A 25,572-nucleotide genomic window follows, 5' to 3' on the forward strand; every position below is an offset into this window, starting at 1 on the left:
TCAGCCGCGACAGCAGCTAAAACACCTACTTGGGCATCATCATTTGTTGCAAGTCGTGGTTGTCGTTTCACATGTGGCTGAACACTTCCTGTTTCCTTAAATAACATAACCAACAGGCGAACGGTCCGGACACTTGGATGATGTTGTCCAGGATACCGAGCAGCATACATAGCACACACCCGTTGGGCATTTTGATCACAATAACCATACATCAACACGATATCGAACTTTTCCGCAATTAGTAAACGGTCCATTTTAACACGGGTAATGTATCACGAAGCAAATACCGTCCACACTGGCGGAATATTACGTGATACCACATACTTATACATTTGTGACTATTACAGCGCCCTCTATCACGAAGCGAAAAAAGTGGACCAACTAAAACATTCATATTTCTTTACGTACTACACGAATATGTAATAAAAATGGGGGTTCCTATTTAAAAAAACGCAGTTGATATCCGTTTGACCTATGGCAGGGCCATCTAGCGGGCCAACCATAGCGCCATCTGGTTTCCCCCTTCAAGCTAGACAAGTTTCGTTCTTTGTAGTTTTTTCGTTTGACGCTTATTTCGTGAGATATTTGGCCCGGTCACGATCAGTGGACCACCCTGTATGGTATGCATCAAAATTTCGGCTGAGTTTCCTCGCATTTACGTGAATTTATGAAAATACTCGCGGGTCAGCTTGGTGAAGGTGGGAGAATTTTGCATGTGTGCTATGCATTTTTTGAGCAGCTCACAATCTGCGTGATCTGTCTCTCGCAGATTATACTGCTTCATTGTTTGTATTGTTTTACGCGCCCCGTATCCGTTGACTTTGCAGTAGCGAGCTGCATAGATTGTGAGGGCTTACGGCGTTTCACAAGCAGTATTCCGGATAGTTTTGAGGTGTCCTCTAAAGTGTTAGCGGTACATTCATTATGCATTTGAGCTTCTGGTACGCCACATTTTGCTGTAAAGATTTAATGTTTGTTTCAGTAATGCCGTCGAAGTTTGAGTCAGCAAATTAAAATTCTTAAACGGAGAGTCTCTTGCATTTCCAAACCAAATTCTCCTGTAGTTGATCCTGTTCACACGATCTTTAAATAATACATAGAACTAGTCATTTGTTCTCACACCATGTTGGTGCTTCCGTTGCAAAACAGGTATCCACACTTCCAAACATTCAGATGCCAACGGCTTTGGCATTACGACCCTTTCCCGCCCGATCAACGAACTTAAGCAACGTTGGGCTTTGTTAGTGCTTGGATGGGTGACCGTCAGGGGAAAACCAGATACCGTTGGCTGACGGACACGCAAGTCGCCGGAATGGCTCCAGTTGAAAGACTTGCACGAGGTCACTGTGACACGCGGCATTGCAATTATGGAACACCAGGATCAAAGAGCATAAGCGACATTGCAGGTTGGGGCAGGTGGAGAAATCGGCCGTGGCAAAACACGCACTGAATGAGACCGACCACGTAATAAAATTCGCCGACACGGAAGTTCTGGCTGTAGAGAAGCACTATCACACGCGCTTGTTCAGAGAGGCTGTAGAAATACAAAAACACGCGAACAGTTTGAACAAGAAAGAGGAAAGCCTTAAGGTAAACGGATCCTGGCTTCCCGTACTGCAGCGAACGACCGTCGCAGGTAGCAAGAGGAGAACCGCACCGGAAACGACCGCGGAGAAGCCCTCGGACGTTGGCGCGCCAGGTACATTTAGTCTGCGCCCGCGAGCTCGGCTCCAGTTCACCACGGCAATGGAGGGTGAAGCTTTGACAATGCCAGCCACTTGTGCTGGCGAAACGTCAGAAAAATCATTAGATGAACGTCGGCCGAAGAACCCGAGACAGAAGCCAATAGGCAGTTTGTCACATTCATATTTGTTGGCAGAGGATAAAATTAGTTTGATTGATATCTAATGAGCGTTGCACTCGCTCGTACAGCACCTCTGTGTTGAGTTCGTAAATGTAGTAAGCAGACAGCACACCCCACTGCTGTGCTCCAGTAAGCCAAAACATTTCAACCTATAAGAAGTAGCGAAAATGGATTGTGTCCCGGAAGTGCAGACACTGGTTCAAAGGATCCATGTAGCTTATGAAGACACCTGGCTGCAGTACGACACCTTTGAACATTGGTCACTGTTGCATCACTTTTGCCCGAGGTTAGAGCCTGTGCCGGGCCACTTCTAACATGTTGTCTAACTGTATTTTGAAGGAATAATGACTTAATAAATATTCTGTAGCACAGACATCATGCATTGTTGGCTATACTTCCAGTGAGAGTCTTTGCTTCTTATCCTCTAAGCTAATAACAGCTAATACTCCGTTCAAGAATCACAACTGGTGGAGATACGGGGAGAGTCCAGTTTGATTACCTCACACTCAGGCAGAGATTCCAAAATCAGAAATTCGACTGTAAAGCGCACCTAGAAGCAAATATAGACTCAGTTCACAATTTAGTAATGATGAAGAGTAGGCTGAAGTATAAGAGACAAGTCAAAAACAATCAGAGTGCAAAGAAGTCGGACACGAAGTACTGAGGAATGATGAGACACTCTTGAAGTTCTCTGGCTTTATAAATACTGCGGTAGTGAGTAGGTCACTATTGCAGTTCAGTTGACGAGGAATGGACATCTCTAAAAAGCACAATCACTGAAGCTGGAAAGAAAACCACTGGTGCAAGTAAAGTAACAAGCAAGGAATCGTGGACTCTGGGAAAACCATCTAAGTATCTGAGATGTTGTGCTACAGGAGCATGTTGAAAATGAAGTGGGCTGATGATGTAAGGAACGAGTAGGTCCTCTGCAGAATCGCCGAGGAAAGGAAAGGAATAGAAACACTGACAAGAAGAGACGTGATGAAGAGAATGCAAAGACGTCACAGAATAAATTCCACGACACTACAGTCGGCGACAGCGTTTATTGCCTATGCTGCACAGCTCACAAGCAATGCTGCGTTGGCAATTCGGCTGAAAGTGCATAGAGATAGCAACTACGTAAGTTCCTGGACCTTGGGTACTTCACGGACCGGCTGGCCTGAATCTGCCTCACGTTTCCAGAACGAGTACATTTTACAAATAAGGTCCCTTGCCTATTTGTGAAACGTTTGGAGTCTTCTAGGTGTTGCAGTCAGTATGAGAAAACTCACAGAATACGAAGAATACCACAGAAATCAGTCCGTCGTAGTTTTGCGCACGTAAAATACGGCAGAAAGCTCAAATATGACGAAAGTTTACAGAGCACGGTAACTCGAAACAGACTGAGCGCTGACTGGCTAGCGGTGTAGTTGTCTACTTCCCACCCACAGACCAGAGGCCATAGGTACTGTCGCGGACTACAACGGGAGCTGAAGAAGGTAAAAACTGCAGAGGAAGACGGAGACTGGAACACATCTAGCAAATAATTCAGGACATAGTTTGCAGGTGCTATTGTGAGATGAACAGTTTGGCAAAAGAGAGCAATGTCGTGTATAAAATGGAAACAACAACTTTGCTGAATACCCAGAAACCAATCATTCACGCGGAGATATCGTGAGAGATAACACATCTCTACTGTTCTCAAACTTTAGAGATGTTCTCGAGAGCTTGCATTCCAGGAGGAAAGGACGTTGCGGTAAATGGGTCCAGGGGCACCACACCGTGGTTCAGGTCGAAAAAAATTGATTTTCGGTGTTCATCATATTTCGATAGATTAAGGTTTTATTTAAGTACTCGGAAAAGGATTTTGCTGAAAAAATTTTTTTTCGAGCATTTAAAGAGCATTTTCCTACCACGTGTGTTTATGTGCCACGCCCCATTTTCTGTCACCCACTTTTCTGCATATATTTTAGATCTTTATATCCCCTAAATTGCACGTTAGGGACTTTTTTTTTTTACTCCCGAGTGTGTTGGCTATCCTTGGAATGCAACGGTCGGTATTCTTTCGTTTCTGCGCGAGTAATTGTTATACTTACGTTTGCAGTGCTTGTTTAAGTGTGTTTTGTTGTGTTTATTGAAGATGACGAAACGTAAAGGCATTTTCAAGAAAAGACAATTTAGAGGAAACAAGTTTAGAAAGCTTTCAGTATAAGAGGTTATGTCGCCTGGCAACGATGTTTCTAATTATAATTCTTCAACAAGTGCATCATCAAAGAATCTCTCACCATTTCAAGAGAATTACAAAGAATTTACTGTAAGTGTCAAGGGGTGCAGTAACGTTATTATAAATTTGAGAATACTATCAGATGTAATTTCTAAATTTGTACAATGTAGACAGTGTGGTGAGTCACAGAGGGTGAAAATTTGTGAGAGTGCCAGTGGGAGAAAAGGCCTAGCCATTGCTTTGGATTCAATTTGCACTAAACACTCAGCTGTGATTTCATTTATGAGTTCTTCAAAACCAGATGCAAGTGGCCATTATGAAATCAATACTAGATTAGTTTGTGCCTTACGGTCCATTGGCAAGGGTATGGCTGCAGGGAGAATATTTTGTTCAGTGATGAACTTACATCAACCACCAAATAAATTTGAAAAACTGACTGCAATATTAGAGAAAGCTGTATGTGAGGTCAGTGAGGAAAGCATGAAACTGGAAAATTGTTGCGCCGGCCGAAGTGGCCGAGCGGTTCTAGGCGCTACAGTCTGGAACCGCGCTACCGCTACGGTCGCAGGTTCGAATCCTGCCTCGGGCATGGATGCGTGTGGTGTCCTTAGGTTAGTTAGGTTTAAGTAGTTCTAAGTTCTAGGGGACTGATGACCTCAGAAGTTAAGTCCCATAGTGCTCAGAGCCATTTTTTTTTTTTTTTTTTTGGAAAATTGTTGACCCGACAGGGTCGGTTAACTAAAACTGAAATAGAAAAATTGCAGGTATACTATGGGCAGGCAATTAGGAGAAATAAAGAAAATCTGGAGGCAATGAAGAGAAATGTTTGGGCCAGATTCTTCCGTAAGTCCTCTACTGATGATAACCCATGTCATGGATTGTGTCCATCAGGAGAAAATTCGTGGTGCAAATACAATAAGGCTCGGAAAACTGGAGAATCTTATTCTCACCAGCATTCTCTTCCTGCTGCTGTTATTACAGCAATTAAACCTATTTTCAGAGACTTGGCTCATTCTGATCTTCTAAGGAAATGTCTGCATGGTCAAACACAGAACCCAAATGAATGTTTCAACAGCATGATTTTTAACTGCCTTCCTAAAACAGTATTTGTAGGCATACATACAATGATACTAGTAGTTCATGATGCTGTTATTACATTCAATTGTGGTAAAATTGGAATGTGTTGGGTACTGAAAAAGCTGGGAATTAATCCTGGTGAAAATATGATCACTGAGCTGTAACATTGCGGTAAAATGAGGGTAGGCGATTCAGACAGGTCTGCATCTAATATGGCCAAGAAAGCATGACAGACATCCAGGAAGGTGAAAAAGAAGCTGGCAGACCTGCTAGAGGCCAAAGAAGGGCTATCATACGCAGCAGGACAGTTTTAATTAATTGTAAGCAACAAATTTCAGAAGTTTTTTCTTTAAAGTCAATTTCCCGCAAACTAAAATTTTCAGTACATATGCCCCATTATATCAGAAACTATCATAGATAAATGAATGAAATTTTCAGAGACTCTGCATAACATAAAAAGCCACCTCTGGTACTACATTCAGTAATATTCCCCCATTAGGAACTTCACAAAAAATATTTTCTGCAGAAAAAACGTAATGTTTTTTGTTAATAAATTTAAAAAAGTATTTCTTAAAAACTATAAAATGGATAAAGTAGATTTTAGCAGAGTATTAGCATTATGTAACATACAGTAAAAATATTAAGGTTCTGCATCAAATAGTTTTTTTCAGAAATGGGTCAAATACTTGTCTAAATTAACATGGGTTGGATAGGCAGGGTGTGGTCCCCTTAAGCACCACCTACACAACCGTTTCGAGAATCAGTCTTTCCCTCTGAAAGGGAATAAACTTTCTGACAGTTTACATCTGTGTAGCGTACCGGGCTCGAAGCCGGAGATCTGTACAGGTAGAGGTTAAGCTGAGAGGACGTGTCGTTAACCGTGCGTACGTAACTCCGACCATAAGGTTGCCGGTTCGAAAGCCGGCACGGCACACAGGAAGTTTAAATGTGGCTCCAAATACAAACGGAGACTTCTCATCAATCGCCGGTTTCTCTAGATGGCAGCAACTGATTCTAATAGTATGGTCGGCAAGGCATATGTTTCTTAATGTTCATCGTTTTCATTAGACAAGTTGCAGTAAAAACTGAAAAGAGATGAACGAGAAAGGCAAGTGTACTTCACTCTCATAAACTGAAATACAGCAAGTGATTATACTGTTCAGAGGAAGAAGAAGCCGAACGCGGAAACTGGCCCACTTTATCTTCCTCGCTCCTGCGCTTTTCTCGGAGGCGAAGATGTATACGATTCTCGTGCGTTTCATGATACAGTGACCTTTTCAGGGTCAGCCACGCTTTGACGCAGCGGCGGCGTGTGGACGTATATATAACGTCGCTTTCCGGCGACGGCGGCCTGTGAAACGGCGACATCTATGCTGGGACCGGATGCTTTATCTGCAGATAGCCGCGCCACTGCGTCCTCATCGTCGGTCAAAAGAAGCTTTCCGCACCCTTTCTGTGCGCCGCTCCGTAGAGTCGGTAATCTCTCCACGTGGCCACTGTCGCCCCCTGCAATACTGGGTCCTTCAAAAAGATTCGTCCGACTTCACAAGACAGTATTTTCTACACTAATAAAGGTAGTAACATGAGGTGAATTTTAACTTACACAAAGCAGTACAAAGATTTTGTTTTAAAAGAATCATCTGATGTTACAAGGATAGGGTAGTCGGGGGGCAAAGATGGGCACGTTTTATTTTTCCTTCTGCTTTTCTGGTCACATGACACTGAGAATCGTACACAATACACCTAGGATCATATTAGGTTGGTGCATAAGTTCGTAGTGTTTCAGTTTTACATGTTGGTATTCCGATTGCTAAGGGTTTATTTATCGACTGTCTTTTTTTTGTAGTTTACCGTCACTATTTGAGTGTACATATTGTCATTTCGTCATTTGGAGATAAAAAACGGATATGTCCACGCTAGAAAATTGAGTTGTGAAAGAGTGGGGAAATCGGAACATTTCTTACGTATTCTTCTCTTTGAGTTCAGTATAAGGGTAGAAGCAGCCAGAAACATTTGCGTCGTGTATGGGAATAACGGCAAGAAAATGGTTTCCACGTTTTAAGGAGGATCATTTTCACGTTAGTGACTCTCCGCTTTCAGGAAGACCTTCGGGGTTTGATGAAGATCGTTCAAACTCATTAATCCGGAATGATCCACGTCGGTGAACTCGAAAACTGGGAAATGTCATGAACGTCGATGATTTCATCATCGTGCGACATTAGTATGCAATGGGAAACGTTCAAAAATCGGGTGTATGGGTACAGCATACCGTAATGTAAAATCACAAAAATCAGTGCGTGGCTATGTTGTAAGTCTCTGGTTGCTCGTCATCAATTGGCTACTGAATAAGACCGACTACATCTATCTTGTATCGTTACTAGTGATGAGAAATAGTGACTTTATGTTAATATAAGGAAAAGAAAGGAATGTTTGAGTGCAAAAAAAGCAAAAGCTACCCACACAAAGATCTCCACATGTCCACGAAAGATAATGTTATGCATCAGGTGGAACAGCGACGATGCAGTGTACTACGAATTGGTTCCCCGAAGTGTGATGATCACTACTGACATCTATTTTCAAAATCTGAGAGGTCTTCTAGAAGCAAGGACAACGATGAGGAAAACTGCATGTAGTGATGCTACTCCGCAATAACAACACGCGCATTCTGCTAGACTGACAAAAAACGCTATACGGGAGATGGGTTGAGAAGTCATTCCGCGCCCACCTCTCTCTCCTGATCTTACCTTTTGCGCTCTCTGTCGAACAAACTTCAAGGAACTTCCTTTCCGGATGATAGAGCTCTCAGAACACGATTCGACTAGTTCTTCATCACCAAACCACCAGATTTATACAGTCGCGGAACGAAAAATTACTCCAGCATCGGCAGACTGTTGCAAATAGTGTAGGAGAATGTATTGTTGATTACTAAAGTCTTTTTATGTGTATCTGTTGTGTTTATTAAACTTGTGGAAAACGCTACGAACTTATGCACCAACGTAATAGTTTACTCGATACCGTAAGTTCAAGATTGAGTGTATGATATGCACACATTAAAAAAAGTTTTGCATCACCCCGGTTCCCAGAACTCCTGAAGAGAGCTATTGACTGAGGATATTGTATCATAGACACAGTCCCTTCGACTGCTCACAGATGTCACTAAACCTCGCAGACGATGTAAACAACCATGCATGAGCAGCGTCTACTGGAGGGGATCTGACAACCGATCAGTGCTAGTCATTCCACCAAGAAGGAGATACACGGCTCGTGTTGTCTATAGTTCAACCATGCATAGTTACTGTTGTGCCGGCCCCAGTCCGTTTTCCAATTTATTGTTCTTGAAATATATGCATACAGATTTTTTGCGTCCGCATAGTTACTTTGTGTCAGGAAAGGCTCTCAACAAGAGGAGTGTCCAGGTGTCTAGGTGTGAACCAAAGCGATGTTGTTCGGACATGTAGGAGATACAGGAACAGTCAATGACATGCCTTGCTCACGCCTCCCAATGGCTACTACTGCAGTGGATGGCCGATACCTACGGATTATGGCACGGAGGAACCCGGCCAGCAACACCACCCTGTTGAATAATGCTTTTCGTGCAGCCGCAGGATGTCGTTTTACGACTCAAACTGTGCATAATAGGCTTCGTGATGCCCAACGTCACCCCCGGCGTCCACGGCAAGGTCCATCTTTGCAACCACAACACCATGTAGCGCGGTATACATGGGTCAAACAACATGCCGAATGGACCGCTCAGGATTGGCATCACATTCTCTTCACCGATGAGTGTCGCATATGCCTTCAACCAGACAATCGTCGGAGTCGTGTTTGGAGGCAACCCGGTTAGGCTGAATGCCTTAGACACACTGTCCAGCGAGTGCAGGGACATTGAGGTTCCCTGCTGTTTTGGGGTGGCATTGTGTGGGACCGACGTACCCCGCTGGTGGTCAGGGAAGGCGCCGTAACGGCTGTACGATTCGTGAATGCCATCCTCCGACCGATAATGTAACCATATCGGCAGCATATTGGGGAGGCACTTGTCTTCATGGACGACAATTCGCGCCCCCATCGTGTACATCTTGTGAATGATTTCCTTCAAGATAACGACATCGCTCGACTAGAGTGGCCAGGGTATTCTCCAGACGTGAACCCTATCGAACATGGTTGGCTCTGAGCACTATGGGACTCAACATCTGAAGTCATGAGTCTCCTAGAACTTAGAACTACTTAAACCTAACTAACCTAAGGACATCACACACATCCATGCCCGAGGCAGGATTCGAACCTGCGACCGTAGCAGTCCCGCGGTTCCGGACTGCAGCGCCTATCGAACATGCCTGAGATAGATTGAAAAGGGCTGATTATGGACGACGTGATCCACCAACCATTCTGAGGTATCTACTCCTAATCGTCGTTGAGGAATGGGACAATCTGGACCAAAAGTGCCTTGATGAACTTATCGATAGTATGCCACGACGAATACAGGCTTGCATCAATGCAAGAGGACGCGCTACTGGGTTTTAGAGGTACCGGTGTGTACAGTAATCTAGACCAACACTTCTGAAGGTCTCGCAGTATGGTGGTATAAAATCAATGTGTTGTTTTCATGAGCAATGAAAATGGCAGAAATGATGTTTATGTTGATCTCTGTTCCAGTTTTCGGTACAGGTTCCGGAACTCTCGGGACCGAGGTGATGCAAAACATTTTTCATGTGTGTATTAAAGTTACATTTAACAAAATGTAACAAATGAAGAAAATGGATCTTTGCCTTGGGCCTGGGGTAAACATCCTATTGTTATGGAGCATAATTCCGAACATAAAATTATTATAATTGTAGAAGTCCAAAGGAGAATTTCAGTATTTGTCAGGTACTGCCATTATTAACTTGTATAATATTTTACTATATAAATATCAGCACCATCATCATCGTAGTTTCCTTCATCGTGTTCGTATTAAACAGCAAAATATGGCATTAACGTATCACTAATTTAAATGCCAAACTCTACACATTGCGTTATAATGATAATTATTGTCTGGCCATTTCTTACTATATTTTTCTGCAGTATTCCTGGAACTGTCCGTATTCTTGTTCGTCTTCATTATAGACTCGATGGGGCGGAAAATTATATTTAGGGTGCAAAGCTTCCAAGTTGCTGAAAAAAAGTTCAGTTTGTGCTTTATTGAGCCCCATTATTTTACCGATACTTATTTTTTTCCTATTACCTCAGACTTAAATTATGCCGGGCGATGGATGACGTAACCCAGTCCTCCCGTGCCGCTTGGGTTTCCGTATTAAGCGGGTGGGTAACGTCGTTACTTTCGGAAAACAGATATACTACATGTCGGAAATGTTTAAACGCAAGGCCACAGAACACAGTGCTCTCCAGTTCAGTTTCCACCGACTCAGAAAATACTCTCGTAAAACGCCTCAATCATGCCACTCTTCAATCTCTTTAAGTCATTAACATATTGTATGATCATCATATCGAAGTCTTTTAGTTGCATTCATAATGGCCTATCAATTTTCTATTAGCTTATTTGCCTCCTCTAAGGTTTTGGAAGACAACGATGTGGATGAGGTTTTTCTGCCTTAATTTCTAAAACATGAAGTTGAATTAGTCTTATTAATACTGAATCAGTCACTGTGAAATACAAAACTATATACTAGAGTCCATTAAGTGTGTCAAATAAACTTACACGTTCAGTATTAAAACCGAAGAAAGAAAAGACGAATGTTTCGGGGCAAAGATATGCACGCAAGAAAATACTTGTTCATGGGAACTTTGCCCTGTGGGGCTGATTTCTGAACTGTTGGTATCAGCTGCCATATATGGAAACTTGTTAAGGTAACAACTAAACTTAAAACGTGACTTATGTTATGTACAGGGTACGGTAATTCATTTGTGTTTTGTTGTAGCATACAGATAGCCATCAGTTACAAGGTAAATACTTAGATCGAAAGTTCCAAAAAACTAACTCATCTCATATTTCGAAAGCTTCAAAGCGCAAACCACTAACAGAACAAACCTGACCCTTCCACCATACGAGCTCTCTACTGAAGATGCTTGGCTGCCACGCTACACTCTCATGTGAGAAGAACACTAGATTCGAATCTTTGCACCTATACACCTCCCTCTTTCTTACATCTTGTACGAAGGATGCACATGCTACCATGGCGTACTTTTCCCATCACAAGCAGGATCAAATTTTTCGTTTACCTTTCAGAAAAATTTAATGTCCCTTCCACTGGACATACCACAAACTTACAGGCAACAAACAAACTCATCCCATGGTTTCGAGCGCCTCTGATGCTCCAGTAGTCACTGCAGCTGCTATGTTTTGTCGTAGTTCAGTCAAAAGTGGTGGAAAACGATCGCAAATTCGGACTGTTTTGCGACCCCACAGTTAAAATAAATCATACACCATGGGATGAGGCGACCTGGGAGACTAGTGCTGCAATGCGAGATCCGTGCACCTCAAACAGCCGGTCCATCGTTGAGGCAGCTCAGTGAAATACTCTTATATGCAGGCACGTCTGTTTAAACAGACAACGCAGATCGCTTTTAGTTGCTATGGTATCATCATCCTGACTCAACACACAGTAAACCGTCCTCAAACGGGACTTGTTTATCATCGTGATGCACGCCGAACGTTGTTTCCATTGTGACTGGCGCACACTCAGCAACGAGTTTGTACATCACATGGAACGTGCTCCACATCGTGATTTGTGACAGGAGTGTTTTACAGCGGCAGTTGTAGCTTATTTACCGCGCACAGATTACACAGTTCGTTCACGAAAATGAACCCCCGTAAATTTGCAATGTTGGCTCTATTAAAATAAAAATTTGCTACCTTATTCATGCACTACCCATGTTATTTTGCCTCTCGTACAAATAAATAATGATGATGATAATTAGAGGTTAGGGCGCTAAATGGCGAGGTCATCAGCCCCCGATAAATAAATGAAAACTTGAATATCTGTAAGCATGAAAGGAGGTTAAAAGGAAGTTCCATGTGCAGTCAGTAAGAACATCATATTTTAAAACTTCTATTGAAAACAGTGCGATACAAATTCATTATCATAAATAAGTTAAATTATTTTATTATTCTCAGTTTCTAGTAAAACTTTAGGAATATTCTCAGTAGACCATTAATTCTGTTCAGCTGCAGAACTATTAAAATACAAGAGACTTGAAACAAGGAACTATAAAATCTCTTGCTGTAAGTAATGTAGGTTCTTGCGTTGGAAAAGCCAAAGAAGTCATTGATTTATTGCAATATTACTGTTAAATATTCTGTAATTCGTTAAAATGTGTGTATGTGTATGTGTTTGTGTGTTTATGTGCGCATACATGCGTACACATGCGTCTTCGTGCATACATTCATACACAACGTTTATAAAGGAAAGATATATCCCACAATCTGGAAACAAAAACTGGAAATGAGCGTATGGCATCGTTGGCCAAGAGGCCCCATTCGGGGAAGTTCGTCCACCACTAGCAAGTCTTATTTCAGTCGACGCTACATTGGGCGACTTGCGCGCCGGTGATGAGGATGAAATGATGATGTGGACGACACAACACCCAGACCACAGCGGAGAAAATCTCCAACCCAGACGGGAATCGAACCCGGGCCCGCTTGCATGGGAGGCAAGCACGTCACTACCCAGCTAAGCAGGCGGACATCTGGAAATAATTATTGATTAATAAATAAATAAATACTGAATGGCGAACGAGCGAGGGACGTAAGACAGCAACCTTGCAAATCATTGGCCAGTGTTCCCTAACAAGTTCACAAAATCGAACAAACTCATATCTGAATGGAGGGTGCTCTTTTCTATACATAACATCGAATGTTACATGATGCACTGCTACGATATTGATGATAAATTCCCAGCAACTTTTAGAAAACGTGAAGGTGACTAAATATGTAAGTAGTATGCAAGAAGGGTCACACTGCACTACTCTGTCCGCTACACTGGTGCCATATTTTATATATTTTTGAACTTACAGTGACTGAAGGCCTTAACCACCGATATGTCATTAACTGACATTTAATTATAACAAATCGCACCAAAGCTCCTTCACTGTGCTAGTGTCTTGAATCGGCATACCTGTTATCACGCAAGTCATGGCATGAAAAGTACCTAACACGAAAAATCTGATATAGTTTCCTGTCATTTTGTTAGAAGAAGTAGTACCAAAAAAGATGTGTTTTCGAGAGAGTGTCAGTGCTTTGAAACACCAGATATTTGTAGAACGTAATTTATAACATGAAATCAGAAAATACAGGCTTTAGCTGCAAACGACGTTGTACAATACGGCTATGTGAAAGCTACTTTGCCGCTCATTCGCCACGTTCCTCTCCACTAACCAAAAATCTGATCTGTCTGTGCCGGCCGCGGTTGTCTCGCGGTTCTAGGCGCGCAGTCCGGAACCGCGCGACTGCTACGGTCGCAGGTTCGAATCCTGCCTCGGGCATGGATGTGTGTGATGTCCTTAGGTTAGTTAGGTTTAAGTAGTTCTAAGTTCTAGGGGACTGATGACCACAGATGTTAAGTCCCATAGTGCTCAGAGCCATTTGAACCATTTTTTTTTTGTCTGTTCTGCTTTTCTCGCTTAGGAATTCACCGGAACGTGAAATTCAACGTTCTCACGCCACAGAACTCCAACAGCTCTCCATCCACAATCTCTTTCTCCTCCCGTATGAGGATGGCTGACATTAGTTGACGAGTGAGCGATCGAGCAAGCGAGCGAGTTAGCTGCTCTAGGTAGACCCGAATTGGCGACTACGTGACCGACATCTTGCAGCTGGCGCCAATATAAGCTTTTAATTTCGGTACGCAGCTTAAAATTCACCATACTTTTTATCTTCATGCGTGCGGAGGGTATAGCCCTTGGGAATCGGATGTTTCTGGAACACTCTGTACAGTTGTAGATCAGCGTCGGGTGGAAATCAGTTTCACAGTTCACAATCATAAAATAAGGAAGAGAAAAAAAAGCAATTTCATCTGGTTAGCGGCCGTTTCATAGAGACCGCCTTCCGCCTGCGTGGAAACAGCTCACGTTTGGCTCAATAAGGAAGTGCGGAATCTCTTACTGCTAGGCTAAAGCTCAGACCGAAGCTGGCCAATGAAGGCGCTAGGCACGCATAGTTCGGCTGGTTTCATCATACTGTTTGAAACACAAAGGCTCTCTTCTCTTCTCTCGCCTTACAATCTGGTCACACCACAGCGGAAGTATTGGTTCAAATGGCTCTGAGCACTATGGGACTCAACTGCTGAGGTCATTAGTCCCCTAGAACTTAGAACTAGTTAAACCTAACTAACCTAAGGACATCACAAACATCCATGCCCGAGGCAGGATTCGAACCTGCGACCGTAGCGGTCTTGCAGTTCCAGACTGCGGCGCCTTTAACCGCACGGCCACTTCGGCCGGCGCAGCGGAAGTATTCAGACATTTGTCTCGTTCATTGATGTGGACGCTTTCGACCACCAACCTTTGGCAAATTGGTGAGATTGCAGCAACTAGTGACCATTCCGGTTGCACTCACATGCTTGGCAACTGTGGTAACATTGAAAAATGGTTCAAATGGCCCTGAGCACTATGGGACTAAATTGCTGAGGTCATCAGTCCCCTAGAACTTAGAACTACTTAAACCTAACTAACCTAAGGGCATCACACACATCCATGCCCGATGCAGGATTCGAACCAGCGACCGTAGCGGTCGCGCGGTTCCAGACTGTAGCGCCTAGAACCGCTCGGCCACACCGGCCGGCGGTAACATTGAAGTTAGGTAAAATCATGTCCTTTTCACTCTAAATTTTGGATGTAGACTTGTTGTGTAGAATTTGGGGTCTTTTTCTCGGTTTTATTTGCTTTACAAGACGTGGTGGCTGATATCTGACTCTGAGTTAAACATCAGTAAATTCAAGAGACTTACAAAGAGATTATCGCATTCGCAATCATTCTTCTGAACCATTTGTAAAGTTATTTTATCCAGCGTTGTATTATGATGTTCGGAAGGGATGTTAATGTTTGTTCGAATTCACAATGGCTAATTTCTATATTATATCTGTTCGTGAATTAAATGAGGTTTCTCATAGAGTTGGGCTTCGCAGATTTATTCTCACACCATTTCTTTAATCACAAGTTATACCACGTGTACGTTTCCTCCATGTTTGAGTGTTTAACCTCAGTGGTGTTAAACGTGGCTGCCTTGTGACAGAAATAAACTTTGTCGTCACTAGGTAAACTGCATGCCGGTATAACAAGCGGAGCAGTAGTGTTATAGGCTAGAGGACAAATGTAAGGATGTAGAGGCTAGGTGGAGTAAGATAGATACTGCCTGCAGGAAAATTAAAGGGATCCTTAGAGAAAAGAGAACCATTTGTATGAATATCAAGAGCTTAGATGGAAAACCAGTTCTAAGCAAAGAAGTGATGGCAGTAAGGTGGAAGGAGTATATAGAGGGTCTATACAAGGACGATGTATTTGAGGGCAATATTATGGAAATGGGAGAGGACGTTGATGAAGATGAAATGGGAGATATGATACTGCGTGAAGTGTTTGACAGCGCACTGAAAGTCCAAACAAGGCCCCAGGAGTAGATTACATTTGAAGTTAAAAAGAAGAAATATGACGCGACATAATAATCCAGAAGATTTTAACTTCAGTGACAACGGCCACAAACGCCTGCAGACTTATATAGATAACATTCCATTAAGTACTGTTAGCCGTGGGAGAGCCAGCCATGACAGAACTCTTTCATCTGATGAGCAAGATGCATGAGACAGGCGAAATACCCTCGACTTCAAGAAGAATAGAATAGTTCCAATCCTAAAGAAGGCGGGTGTTGACAGGTGCGAAAATGACTGAACTATGAGTTTGATAAGTCACGGCTGGAAAATACTAACACGAATTCTTTACAGACGAGTGGAAAGAAGGGTAGAAGCTCTCCTCTGGGAAGATCAGTTTGGATTCCGTAGGAAAGTTGGAACACGCGTGGCAATACTGAACCTACACTTTCGGTAGATGATAGATTAAGGAAAGGCGAACCTACGTTTCTACCATTTGTAGACTTAGAGAAAGCTTTTGACAATGTTGACTGGAGTACTCTCTTTCAAATTCTGAAGGTGGCAGAGGTGAAATACTGGGAGCAAAAGCCTATTTACAATTTGTACAGAAACCAGAGGGCAGTTATAAGAGTCGAGGGGCACTAAAGGGAAGCAGTGATTGAGAAGGGAATGAGACAGGGCTGTAGCCTATCTCCGACGTTATTCAGTCTGTATATTGAGCAAGCAGTAAAGGAAACAATAGGAAAATTTGGAGTAAGAATTAAAATTCATGGAGAAGAAATAAAAACTCCGATGTTTGCCGACGACATTCTAATTCTGTCAGAGACAGCAAAGGACATGGAAGAACAATTGAACGAAATGGATAGTGTCTTGAAGGGAGGATATAAGATGAACATCAACAAAAGCAATTCTTTGGTTTTAACTAAATTTCTTCCACCAAGCACCACGTCCTTGTTATAATGTTACCAAATGCTATGCGATTAACAGGGCAGACATCAGAGACCTAATGTGAAGGGACTGACCAGTGCGTTCGAAAAATAAACACAGAACTGTCGAAAGCAGAGCACTTGGGTGCCCAGGTAGGCAGCAACACGCCATCAAATGCGTCAGGGCCCCTATCAAGCAGATTAGTGTTCTGCATTGTAGTCCCACATCCACAATCGCTGTGAACAGTCACAGACGGTGCAGTATGGCACAGAGAAGATCTCTACAGATGCTCTGCTGTGGAAGGAAGAATGAAAGCAGGACATTCGCAGACTGATATGGTCCGACAGGACAGGACAGGGACCACGTGTGACATCAGAAAAAGTTCTCCGTTATTTTGCTGTAAGGGCACGACGGTACAGCCTTAGTACTGCACTGCAACTGGCATCTGACCTCGCAGCATCCCCTGGACGTGTTGAATCGAGGCAAAAGGTGAACAGAAAGCTTCTGCAGAGTGGCCTTGATTGCCGGCCGCGGTGGTCTAGCGGTTCTGGCGCTGCAGTCCGGAACCGCGGGACTGCTACAGTCGCAGGTTCGAAACCTGCCTCGGGCATGGGTGTGTGTGATGTCCTTAGGTTAGTTAGGTTTAAGTAGTTCTAAGTTCTAGGGGACTTATGACCTAAGATGTTGAGTCCCATAGTGCTCAGAGCTATTTGAACCAAGTGGCCTTGATTGTTGGAGACCTATTATCTGCTTACCTCTGGCGTGTCCTCAGAGAAGGGAACGTCTTAGAGTGGAGCCGTCAACGTGCCACCAGGACGGTCGTACGATGGGCCAATGTTCTTTTCACAGGTGAGTCGCGATTTGGTCTGGAGAGTGAATCTCAACGGATTGGCATCTGGAGGGCACGTAGAACACGATTTCTGGACCTCAACATTGTGCAAACAGACCGACATCGAGGAGGATCCCAAATGGTGTGGGCAGGGCCGAGCGGTCTAAGGCGCTGCAGTCATGGACTGTGTGGCTGGTCCCGGCCGAGGTTCGAGTCCTCCCTCAGGCATGGGTGTGGGTGTTTGTCCTTAGGATAATTTCGGTTAAGTAGTGTGTAAGCTTAGGGACTGATGACCTTAGTAGTTAAGTCCCATAAAATTTCACACGCATTTGAACATTTTGTGGGCAGGGATTACATTGACCACTTGAACACCTGTGTTGAATCACCAAGATTTAACTGCTGTCATGTACCGTGAGCAGGTCTTGGTATCTCATGCACTGTTGTTGCGAGGTGCTGTGGGCCCAGACTTCATTCTGATGGAAGTTATGCTCGACATCATAGAGCACAGGTGGTCGATGTTTTTTTGGAAATGGAATCTATTGCATGCATGGCGGGCCTGCTCGCTCTCCCTATTTGAATCCTATAGCGCACGTCTGGGATGCACTATGGAGACGGGGTACATCATGTCAGCATCCACCAACCATCTCCAGGATGTGTGAGCAGCTCTGCAGGAAGAATGGTGGTCATTGCGTCAATATGAGATTGATGACGTCATACACAGTATGTCCCGTCGTTGTCAGGCCTGTATTGGTGCCAGAGGTGGTCACACCCCATATTGAGCACATTAACCACGTGTCAGAGTGTGTGTGCAAATCTGTTAAGTTGAAAAAAAAAAGGCTGAACTGTTTACCGCTATGCATGTTACAGTTGATTCTGTTCTTTATTGTTAACATTGTTTCTACTTTACTATCACCTGTTTATACTGTTTTGTGGCCAAATGAACGCAAATTTTCAAAATTTCAGTTTTTTGCTTTCATTTTGGTCACCGGGGTATATTAACATGTTTCTGAACAATTATTAATCAGTGCATGTGGTCATGTTCTATAATTTAATTAGTTATGCATGTACTTTTCATCATCTGGACCGACAACAAAAAGGGCTGATCCCAGAATCTCTAACTACACTGTAAGTGTCTTTAATTTTGAGTGATGATCCAATTTATTAAATTGACAATGAAACGGAAGACTGAGGCAGCCAAAGAGTGTAGAACATGCAGGTCGGGAGCGCTTAGCATAGCTGTCCTGGAAGGGGTTGGAAACAATCAAACATTAAACTCACAATTGTCGAGGGTTGGCCGGGGAAATGGCGTGTTAGAGTAAAAGTCGACCAGTGCGAGACAGTTCTGTTGTCATGTAGACCGAGACAACTGCACAAATATCGACATTGCAGACCAATTACGCTGGACGCGCGCCCAATACTATTCCGTGGGAAAGTGAGGTACATCGGTGTCTGGCTGAACCAGAAACGGACTTCGGGGACCATCTTCAATATGTCGTCAACTGAGCACATGCTACGCTCAAGCAATTGTATCCAGTGCAAAGTACTCAGAGTTGGAGGCTGCTGAGATTCATGTTCATTGCTCTCGTTAGTCCACTGATAACATACGGTGCTCCAGTCTAGGGATATGCAGCACCAACACAACTGTACCGCCTGCACTCCATTCAGAACTGGGTTTTGCGAAAAATTCAACTCCTGTGAAAAGTTATTTATTTACTTTCGTATGAAAATTACACATTGCTCCATGAATAACACGTAGACGAACATTAATTGTACAAAAATGGTAAAATATGAATAAAAAAGGAACTTAAAATTCAAAAAATGGTTGCAAATCACAAACACGGGTTAAAGTTTTTAAGCCAGTGACATATAGACGAACAAGAAGTGTATCAATAAGGTAAAATATGGATAAAAAAAAGATATTTAAAATTAAAAAAAGAATATAAATGTTTTACAAACACAGGTTACAGCTATTAGAAAAATTGACGTTTCGTTTACGGAGACGGTAATTGACTTATTATAATGTGTTATTATTTTATTTTTGAAACAATCACTTTCTGAGATACAATCATAACCGGTTTAGGCCTATAAAGGGCATCTTTAGATGCTATAGTAGAGAAAGGATGAGCTTATATTAGGATCTGAAACACGTACAGTGTTTTCATTAGGTCTACTTGTGAGCTTAGTAAAGTGCTATTAACAAGCATGGTGTTCGTACCTATGGGTGGCATTTGGTGAACAAGTGTTCATGCATTGTCAGCTAAACGTAAAATCGGGAATCAAGAAATTATTTTACGCAGAAGAGAGTGCAATTTGAGCTAGATGCACGCGTCATCTATACGACACTCTTCAAGAGTAAAAACCATAAACTATAACAAATATTACAATAATATTGAGCCGTAATGTTTTGCTGGCGCGAAAGCGTATTTGCAAGTACCTCGCCTTCGCGCTCATATCTTTGCTTGTGGCGCGTACTGCCTCTTGGCTGCCTTATCTTTGCCGGAGGAGTTAACTGGAGGCTCTCGCCAAGGGCGTGGGCAATTGGCGTTCGATGTTAACTGAGGCCGGAGTGCGCTTGTAGTGGAGCGGGAACCGACCAAGTGTATGGGGCAGCTTGGTGGAGAGCCTGTCGTATGTGAGGAGGCTTGTTGCTGCCTTGGGTCGCCTGCTGTTAGTTCCGGACACGGCTGTCTTCGGTCGTCCGCTGCCTTATTGCCGCCTGCTGTAACCGACGCAAGCCATATCGGAAGTCCAGCTAAAAGTTAAATGAGATTGTACTTAGGGCATGTGTGTGAAGATGTGTGTGAGGAGGGCTGCTACCTCGCTTCTGGTAACTGTAAGAGCATGGGTGTTACCATGGAAGTGAAGGTGTGCCTATGAAGAGTTCGTGCTGTTTAAGACAGGGTTTGAATATTAACATAATGCACGAGTGTGCCTCTTCCAGCTCGTGGGAAATTGTTTTTTGATGTAATACGTAATCAACTACAAGGCTGTAATCTGTTTATCAGATATACTGCATTCGAGTGTTTAGCAGCCTTGGCGCAGTGAGCCCCAGTAAACCTTATAATGAAATTTTCAGAATTGTTCTCGTTACGGTTTTCACTGAACAGTGGGGAACAAGAGTTAACATAATTTAATTGTGACTAAGATTGGAGTGCCCGCTGGCCTTGCTAGTAATTGTAAGTTTTTTATATCTTAATAGCGTGCAATTCTCCTTAAGGTTATTAATAATATTTGCGCTGTTGTCTGTACCTTGCTGTGTAATCCATTCGTAGTGGAGCAAAGGCAGTGTGCCGTTTTATTAGTGAATAATTTAACCTGGTATTCAATATCTTTTGATGGTTGTTTACATTGACCCTGCGGACCTGTTGTGTGCTCTTTTTAAATGTTACAGCTGGCTGGCTGGTGTTTTGGAGTAAGTGTTACCTTTCCACCTATGGGTATCGGGGCTGTGAAATCCGGGGTAGCGGGAAGTGACTCCGGGTCGAAGCTCGAGAAGTGGGTCTTGAACGAACTGCCGCCTTCCGCCTTGGCGGCCTTCGAGCGACCTGGCGCTGCTGGTGCTAATTATGTTTACTTGGGTGTTTACTACATTTATTAAACTTTGTATAAAGAGCAACATACAATTGTGAAAGGTTGTTGCTGTGCTATTCTTAGTAACACTTTGCGCTGACTAATTGTGTTACTGGGCCTTGAAGCTGAAGTTTGAAACCTTGAAGTGATATTGACACTTGAGTGTGAAACAAGTGCCTTTGTATTAACTGCATCTTGCTATTTATTGGGTGCATCTCTGGAAGGTTGTTATCCAGGTAAGTGCTTTTGAGAACATCAGTTTTCTGTGTCCGAAGACCAGTCAGAAATAAGGTGTGTCTTAAATTAAGCCGTCAGGCACATAATTGTCAGTGGCTTTGAAATTTTCCTATAAGTGAGATAGACCTTGTTTCATAAAAAGACATTCGTAGCAGTTTCTCTAAATTCTTGTGAATTACTATTCTTATTACCGAAAGTAATCAGGATTAATATAATGTTGTTTTAAAGGAATTTGTTTATGTGGTTGTTAAATAAAACGAGTGATAACAAAGGCGTCCAGTCCTTATTTGTTTCCCTATTCCCTAGTAGAAGAACTTTTCAAATATTTCAATCACATATTCATAAAATATGAAAGTATAATAGAAATCGTTAAGACAGTAGAACCTGCTTGAAACAGAGCAAGATCTCTACAATAAACGTGACAGGGTACCAATCCTTACGATATATTTTTCGGTGCCTGATGGCATTGCACGTCAGGCTGCTAGGTGTTTACGCCACCGGCTGTAAGCTTAGGAGAGACGGCACGGAATGGACAACCAGGACAGTTCTTTGTTGCCAGCGAGCTGTTTTCGCATCTCATTCACCGATTTTCATCAAAGGCAAGAACTAAGGACGTCTCTTTCCATCAATAACAAGCAAGATAACAAGCAAGCTTACTGTCCAGAAAATAATGTCCCAGAAGAAAAGGAGGAAGAAAATGAAACCTCTGATGTTGGGAGTTCATTTGACTTTTATTTCTGTGAATACAAAATCACGTGAAAGGAGCAATGAAGTTGGCAGTTCGAGCTTAGTGTTGGTGTCAGTGTGACGTTGCAGTACCTACGGCCTGAAATGATGCAGAGCCAGTTTAGATCAGGAATATACGGAACTGGATGTCACGGCAATATTAAAGTGTGCAATTCCTATGCATTGTTTGCACCCGAAATTACTGTTGCAGTATGGTTATAGAGCCTAAAACGTCGAGTGCGTATTTTCCGGTGAGAAAGAGCAATGGTAAACAGTCTTCGCTACGTCAGTTTGCTGACACTGGTGTCCCACAGAGTTAGAATTTCTGATTGGCGACATATTGAGTCAGATGTGAATTTTGCAACGTTGACATATTTTTACTGCACTGTTGAAGTGTATATTACAGTTAGAGTAAATCCGCGAAAATTTGAACTTGGAGCGCATAAAATATGTTTATTGCAACGGGAAACATCTGATCTTCTGCAATTTTTTCTTTCTTGTACCACTTGAAATACGTGACGTAGACCAAGTCATCTGGAGAGAATAATTGTGACATTTAACAGAAGACATTAACATATTTTGGCTTTGAAAATGATGTTTACCGCCAGTAAATGAAGTAGTACAACGCAATTTCTGCTATGAAATAATGTCTTCATGACTTAATTTAGCTTCAATGTAATCTGCGAATAATTGTAGGTATCCGGCGTTCACCAAGGTAGTGTTATTAGGCCCTTTGCTGTTCCTTATCTATGTAAACGATTTGGGAGACAATATGAGCAGCAGTCTTCGGTTGGCCGGCCGGGTGGCCGAGCGGTTCTAGGCGCTTCAGTCTGGAGCTGCGCAACCGCTACGGTCGGAGGTTCGAATCCTGCCTCGGGCATGGATGTGTGTGATGTCCTTAGGTTAGTTAGGTTTAAGTAGTTCTAAGTTCTAGGGGACTGATGACCTCAGAAGTTAAGTCCCATAGTGCTCAAAGCTGTCTTCGGTTGTTTACAGATGACGCTGTCGTTTATCGACTAATAAAGTCATCAGAAGATCAAAACAAACTGCAAAACGATTTAGAAAAAAATATCTGAATGGTGCGAAAAGTGGCAGTTGATCCTAAATAACGAAAAGTGTGAGGTCATCCACATCAGTACTAAAAGGAACTCGTTAAACTTCGGTTACACGTAAGTCAATCTAATCTAAGAGCCGTAAATTCAACTAAATACCTAAGTATTACAATTACGAACAACTTAAATTGGAAGGAACACATAGAAAATGCTGTGGGGAAGGCTAACCAAAGACTGCGTTTTATTGGAAGAACACTTAGAAAATGTAACAGACCTACTAAGGAGACTTCCTAAACTACGCTTGTCCGTCCTCTTTTAGAATACTGCTTCGCGGTGTGGGATCCTTACCAGATAGGATTGACGGAGTACATCTAAAAAGCTCAAAGAAGGGCAGCACGTTTTATATTATCGCGAAATATGTTAGAGAGTGTCACAGAAATGATACAGGATTTGCGCTGGACATCATTAAGAGAAAGGCGTTTTTCTTTGCGACGGAATCTTCTCACGAAATTCCAATCACCAACTTTCTGCTCAGAATGCGAAAATATTTTATTGATGCCGACCTACATAGGGGGGAACGACCACCACGATAAAATAAGGGAAAGCAGAGCTCGTACGGAAAGATACAGGTGTTCATTCTTTCCCCGCGCTACACGGGAGTGTAACAATAGAGAATTGTGAAGGTGGTTCGATGAACCCTCTGCCAGGCACTTAAATGTGATTTGCAGAGTATCCATGTAGATTAGATGCATATAGATGTACATCTGACATCACCTTCAAAAGTATTCCCTAGACATGGAAAGAATTAAATAACTACTTATTACGGTTCACTTGCCACAGAACCCAGCAAACACCAATAAAGAACGTCTAACAACCATTTACCTTGTCATCAATACCCTATCAGATCACGAATGCAGCTTTGTGCGTTAGAATATAAAAACTAAAGTTTTGTCTCAAATGGTTCAAATGGCTCTGAGCACTATGAGACTTACTTCTGACAAGGGAACCTCCCTATCGCACCCCCCTCAGATTTAGTTATAAGTTGGCACAGTGGATAGATCTTGAAAAACTGAACACAGATCAATCGAGAAAACAGGAAGAATTTGTGTGGAACTATGAAAAAGAAAGCAAAATATACAAACTGAGTAGTCCATGCGCACGATAGGCAACATCAAGGATAGCGTTAGCTCAGGAGCGCCGTGGTCCCGTGGTTAGCGTGAGCAGTTGCGGAGCGAGCGGTCCTTGGTTCAAGTCTTCCCTCGAGTGAATAGTTTAATTTATTTTCGAAAAGTTATGATCTGCCCGTTCGTTCAATGACGTCTGTGTTCACTGTAATAAGTTTAATGTCTGTGTTTTGCGACCGCACCGCAAAACCGTGCGATTAGTAGACGAAAGGACGTGCCTCTCCAATGGGAACCGAAAACATTTGATCGCAAGGTCATAGGTCAACCGATTCCTCCACAGGAAAACACGTCTGATATATTCTATACGACACTGGTGACGGAATGTGTGTCATATGATAGGAATATGTTGTCGACCCACCTAATTTGTACACTTCGCGAATGGGTAAAAAGATTTTTCTACCTTGCCCAATTTAGGTTTTCTTGTGGATGTGATAATCACTCCCAAAAAAGTGATCGCATCGGACGGACAGATAATAATTGTCTGAAAATAAAAAATTAAAATTTTCACTCGAGGGAAGACTTGAAGCGAACGCCTCTCGTTCCGCAGCTGCTCACACTAACCACAGGACCACGGCGCTCCTGGGCTCACAGTTCCCTCGATGTTATCAATGTTAGCATGGACTACTCGGTTGTATATTCTGCTTATTTTTTTCATAGTTACATACAACTTCTTCCTGTTTTCTCGATTGATCTGTGTTCAGTTTTTCAAGGCCTAGCCACTGTGCCAACTTATAACTAAATCTTAGGGGGGTGCGATGGGGAGGTTCCCTTGTGAGGTCATCAGTCCCCTAGAACTTAGAACTAATTAAACCTAACTAACATAAGGACACCACATACATCCATACCCGAGGCAGGATTCGAACCTGCGACCGTCGCGGTCGCGCGGTTCCAGACTGTAGCGCCTAGAACCGCTCGGCCACCGCGGTCGGCAGTTTTGTCTCATTCAAAAGTAACGTAAAGAGAAGTGTCATTAGCAACAGTGGCTGAAACGCCGGAGAATTTTATTCAGGGTGAAGAAAAAAATGCTACACTTGGCGATCGGCAGGTGATTTCCACACCAAGACATATATATATCTGACAAAGCCTAGTCCCGCCAATATGTTTAATAAAATTTTGATTTTAAAAATGAGGCTCTGACAACGCTGTAACGGTGTGCAGTGCGGCCAAGAACAGCTATAATGAACTCTGCGCTGTGGCGGAGCTGCTCCATGAAGTCAGTGAGACGAGGCAAAGACGCGGGGAATGGACATGCAGAGTCGCTGACGTTCGAATCGAGTGCGGCCAAACTTTCTTTTTCAGTTAAGGTGTCAAATTGTATCCAATTAACGC

General features: G+C 42.9%; 1 long non-coding RNA gene across 1 annotated transcript in view; it reads left to right on the top strand.

Annotated features, from left to right (window-relative positions):
• The window catches only part of LOC126481578 (uncharacterized), a 34,200-nt gene extending 12,741 nt beyond the window's left edge, over nucleotides 1–21,459 (top strand). The window contains exon 3 of the long non-coding RNA XR_007587594.1: nucleotides 20,866–21,459. This is a non-coding gene — a long non-coding RNA (uncharacterized LOC126481578). The remainder of the gene's footprint in view (nucleotides 1–20,865) is intronic.
• Nucleotides 21,460–25,572: the final 4,113 nt, after the last annotated feature.

This window comes from Schistocerca serialis, chromosome 5, assembly GCF_023864345.2.
Source record: "Schistocerca serialis cubense isolate TAMUIC-IGC-003099 chromosome 5, iqSchSeri2.2, whole genome shotgun sequence".
Classification (NCBI taxonomy): domain Eukaryota; kingdom Metazoa; phylum Arthropoda; class Insecta; order Orthoptera; family Acrididae; genus Schistocerca; species Schistocerca serialis.